The sequence below is a fragment of the Cheilinus undulatus genome, linkage group 18 (genome assembly GCF_018320785.1).
Source record: "Cheilinus undulatus linkage group 18, ASM1832078v1, whole genome shotgun sequence".
Taxonomy (NCBI): Eukaryota; Metazoa; Chordata; class Actinopteri; order Labriformes; family Labridae; genus Cheilinus; species Cheilinus undulatus.
This window is the reverse complement of record NC_054882.1, coordinates 37,215,191-37,220,739: the sequence shown is the minus strand read 5'-3', so window position 1 is coordinate 37,220,739 and position 5,549 is coordinate 37,215,191.

Here is a 5,549-nt window from a genome sequence, read left to right as displayed (position 1 = left end):
CTGAAATGAAATGTGACAGAAGCAGGCAGATGGAAGGAGCAGTGCTAGGAGACAACCAGGGCTCATCATGAGCAGAGAGTTGTTATTCACTTTGTGTGTTTCAGGTAAAGAGCGGTATGTCTGGACTGCAAAAGCAAGTTAAATGTGGTTCAGGAAGTCAAGTACATCTGCTGGTTTTGTGACTGTAACATGAGGAGTTATGCACTAAAATCTCAGATGGTGTCACAGCTCACTCTTTTATTTGTACAGCAGACACCTGGACAGAAATGACCTCCATTTAGCTGACCTGGGGTCCACCTGCTGCCCTCTGGGTGGAGCTGTGGGGCCCTGAAGTAAAGGAGCTCCAGAGCTCAAGGCTTCATTATTCCTGAAGTACTGTATTTGTTTTGAAGCTTGCAATATCCAAAGCGACAGTATGCACAGGAATTCATTTACACCACATGCTCTTCTTGGGCCAATCTCAAGCTTCTCCAGATCTGATGGTCTTCTTGCATGGACTTTGGTCTTCTGGAGGTAGTTCTTCACCAGGAGCCATGTATGTTTTGGGTCGTTATCGTGTTGGAAGGCAAAGTGACTACTCAGACCCAGTTTTGCGGATGACTGCTTCACACATCCTTCTTTCTTATAACCTTGCAAAGCAGACAAATTTGCCCGTTTTTGTGTTTCTCACTGATGAATCCATCTTGCTACACTCCCACCTGAACCGTCTGTTTCAGGCGCGGCGGAGTCATGACGTAAGCAAGCAGCAACAAGAGGCTGGTGCAATTATGGTGGAAGACAGCGTGGATGCTAAAGCCTTGGTTTTATCAGAAATTGATAAATTGATTTCTTTGTTAAAAGAAGAACAAAGAACAGCAGTGAGTTGTTTTCTTTTCCAAAAAAGACAAAAACATGTCTACAGTCGCCAGGTTCGCGTTATGCAGTTCTCTATGGAGTTTACTCCTCGGTAGCGGCTACGACGTCACGTTTCATTGCTCTGATTGGCCCGTAAAGATGTGACAGACAGAACGTTCATCCAATCACCCTTCAAGTTTTTATTTCAAAGGCTCTGCCCTTTCCCAAACACTGTCTATAGGAGGATTTCCAGATGTGTGTCATGTTAGGGCAATGCAGTAACTTGAAATTTTTGCTAAAATTGAACTAAACAACATCTTAATCTTTGGTCACATTAACTGAGCTCAGAAAACACTGCATGTCATGTCACATGTGTTTGAATGGCACGAAAGATTTTGTGAAGGCGGAACAAACTGAACAAATCATTTGAAATGTTTGACGACTCAGGAAAGAGATTTCGTGTAAAGAAACCTGGATCTTCCAGTACAATTCAGAGACAAAACAGCAGTTATGTATTGGAAAACACAATTGTCACCAAGGATGAAGAAAGCACAACGAAGCAAGTCCAAATTCAAGGCCATGTTGATTGTTTTCCTTGACATAAGTGGTATTATTTTGGAGGAGTGGGTTCCAAAAGATTCAACAGTGAATCAACACTATTACAAACAGGTTCTAGAAAAACTCTGTTTTAAAAAGAGACCACAGTTGTGAAAAAAATGGTTTCACTCTTCATCAAGAGCTCCAGCTCACACTGCGCTCTTGGTAAAGCAATTTCTGTCCAAAAAACAAACCACAGTGCTTGATCTCCTTGACTGTTCACCTGATCTAGCACTGTGTGACTTTTTCCTGAGATCAAATCTGAGCTCAAAGGAACACATTTGGATAAATGCTGAAAAGTGCTCCAAAACCTTGAGCAAGTCCTCTTTGTTAACAATATTAGTCCAGTGTAAAAATCCACGGTGGAATCGACAAAGTTGAAGTTAATTAGTGAACTTTACAAGCTGAAGATGGAAAATATGATGCATTCAGGTAACCTCAGTAAATTAGAGCAGGGGTTTCTCAACCTTTTAAGCCCACGACCCCACAATAAAGGTGCCAGAGACCGGGGCCCCCACTGTACCTGAAGGTGGCTGAACACAGCCATGCACATTCAAGAATAGTCCTGTGCAGACAAGACCACCCATGAGGGGGGTAAATGGGAGCCCTTTTGGGGCCCAGCCAAACTGGGGGCCAGCAAAATCATGGTCCATAGTGAAGTTAAGCTGTGTTTTTTAAAATTTTGACTGAATAATAACCACTTTTATCAAATAAACTAATTTTAATTTGATTGTGTAGTAAGTAGCCCTCTCAAAAATGTAAATCCTTTTGTTATAAACAGAATTTAAATATGTTAATATGGCAAAAAAAAAAAAAAAAAAGGTGGGAAAGGTGGTGAAATTAGATTTAAAAAGTACCAGAAATTGGTTAGAAATTACAAAAAATAGATATAAGTGGCAAAAAAAAAACAGCCAAAAAAAAAAAAAAAAAGCATATTAAGTGTTAAAAGGGGATTCAAATGTGGACTAAAATGGCATTTAGGTGGCAAAAATAGGTGGAAATTTGGTGAAATGGGGTGAATGATGATATAAACTGGCAAAAAAGGGTTGGCTGATGCAGAAATAGTCAGACACTGGCAAAAATGGGCATATCAAATTGTGAAATTTGGCTTAAAAAGTGGTAGAGGTGGTCAATAGTGGTAATAATGTGTCAACAGAGCCAACAATAGGCAGATAGTGGCAAGATATACAAATATACCAAATATGCTTATGTTAATGATTCATAAGCACAGCGGTGTAGTCATGCTAACAACAGCTAACACGTTGCATGCCCCAGCGTAGGCTTGGGCAGTTTACATCATGCCCCAGCGAAGAGGTTTCGCCCCATCAAGAGGTCTCCAGCCGAATGTCCCAGCGTAGAGGTTTGCTCGAGGGCTGCAGCCAGACCCTCTTGAGAAAAAGTGGTGGCAAGGGTTTAAAATCCACAAAAAATGGGTTTTAAGTTGCAAAAATGTGTTAAAGTTGGCAAAATTGATTGGAAAAAGTGATGAAAAAGGTTTAAAATTTGGTTAAATTGGTGTTACATGGCAACAGAGTAATTAAAAAAATGTTCTTAGGTTTTTTAATTCATCTAGAGACCCCCACTTACTGTCTCATGACCCCCAATGGGGTCCTGACCCCAACGTTGAGAAACCCTGAATTAGACCACTGTATTCTGCATGTTTTGATGTGTTCAAATGTCAAGTAAAAATGGGAAAATGTCGTTTTAGATGAGAAACTTCTATAAACCCAGTGTGAATATGTGTTTGTATTTGAATGATATGTGACAGACTTAATCATAGCTTTTTAACTCAGCACTAATCAGCTAAGACCACTTGTAGTTTAAATATTTGCCCTTACTTTGTCTTTACACCAAGCTATAGAAAGTAAGGAGTATTGATAAGGGTATCAATATCAATTAACGAGCCCCATACCTATACCTATTCAAGACATCATCAAAATATACTTTAACTATTTAATACAATGCTGTTATTAATCATGATTATTTTTTTTTATCAAGTAACAGCACTAATTTAACTTCAACATAACTCACTCAAAGAAAACTATTTCCGTGGTTTTTATGATGAAAATGGAGGATATTCACAGGAGCCTGGTTGCTGCTCTGTCACCAGTGTGACGTTTATTGAGGCTGTAAAGGTTCCAGTGAGATTTCAGTCCTGGTCCTGCTCTAGTCTTCACTTTTAAATTGTCACTAATACTATCTTTAACTTCCCGCTCCAGTTTTCTCTGAGGGAGCTGTTTGGCTGACTTTAAACAGGGTTAGCCGTAATCACAGGACGCTCAAACACTTTGTGGAGTTGTGATATAATGTCAGTGATGTTAATGGGAACCAGCAAAGATCTCTGGAGGTAATTCAACAGGAAATCTTCAAAATATAACAGAAACAATCTTCATACCACAAGAGGTGATCATGAAATTTAGTTATTAAGGTGAACCGACCCTTCAAATAATATGACAAGTAGTGTGTTGAATGTACTTAACACATGGAAAATGCCTCTTTACCGATGGCTGCGAGGATCTGGAGTGTATCAAAACCGTATTTCAAAAAGGAGCCATTTATCTGAGTCCTTCTCAGTGAATCCATATGTTTTCTGTTCTGTTCGACACAAAAGCTGCAGATTGTGGCTCCTCTATGGTATGGGAATTTAAAACCATGCCTTGTGTAAATGCAGACTTAATTGTGAAAGTAAAATATATTTTAAAAAATGGAGAAGTCAGAGATTTCATCGAGTCAGCCACGTTTAAGCTCTGAAACAGGGACTTTGTGTGCAAACGCTGGGACACGAGGAAGCTTTAACTTGAAACTGCTGCTGCGAGTTCACTCAGGAATCCGTCTTCTCACTCTCACAGAAACACTTTGCCCTCGGAGCAGCAGCTGAACCCAATCCAACGATCTGACACACGCTGAACGATGAATAACCCGTTGCTCAAGAGCGGCGCTCTGTCCAGAGAACAGTAGTAAAGGGTGTGACACACATTCCTCACAAAATGAGCTGGACAGAACCGGACAGTGAAAAATATTTCCATGTTTCTCTTTTCCCACCAGAAATAGAAGCATCTGAGTTTTTTTTTATAAGAGAAGGAGAAGAAAATATGAATCATGTGTTAGACCTCGGAGTCCTGCACAGCTTTTCCCATGTCAAAATAATATAACTTTTACAAGACTTGGCCCTAGAAAAAGTTATGGCCCGTTACACGTTTTTATGGAAGAGGGAGATAAAATATGGAGGCCGGGGCGATCGTCCACTGTTCAGCACTACAGTGAAAGTGTGGGTGTTTGTTGGTGTGTATGTGCTGATGGAGAAGTGTCATTTAAACAAATCAAAGACACATGATCATTTCTTTCTCTCTGTGATTCCTACAGTTTCCATTTTTTTTGATGAACAGTCAAAGATTATTATGTAGAGGATGCCTGAGGCAATGATCCAGCATCCTGCTTTATGTCACATATCTGTGCTCTACAGCGGTGGTTTATCGGCGGTCTATCCTGCAGACATGAATATGTACAAGCCCAATTCCAAAAAAGTTGGGACGCTGTGTAAAATGTAAATAGAAACAGAATACAAGGAATTGCAAATCTAAAAAAGACAACATACTTTATTTAAAATAGAATATATATATTTATGTCTTCCTTGTTTGCCTGTATAAGCCTGTGGAGCCATTTCTCTGTGAAGAATTCGGGCCGAATTTTCTGCGAAATCTCAATGGAAGTGACGTCGGGTACTACGTAATGCACGTACCCCGTTGCTCTGTTTATACCTGACAATGGCATGTTGAATGGAGAAGGCTGCTTCCGCGAGTAAATGACCTGCTAGCTCAGCCTTAACACCCACACAAACTCCGCGAAAACATAAAAAAACTAAAATAGTTTTATCTGCTGACACCCATGAAGCTAAAAGAGAGTGTGACTGACGCAGGGAGAAACCAAGGATAAATTTCGGTGGAGCATTTGAGAAATGGAGGGAGCTACGCTCTGCGCTCGGGAAAAATACCAATCCAGAGATAGCCATCTTTCTGTTGAAAAGGTAAAGCATCACTCCACACCATGAAATACAATGTAGTGTTTTATGTTGTATAAACCATATGCTACACCACGTTAGCTTGCTTATGAAGATGCTA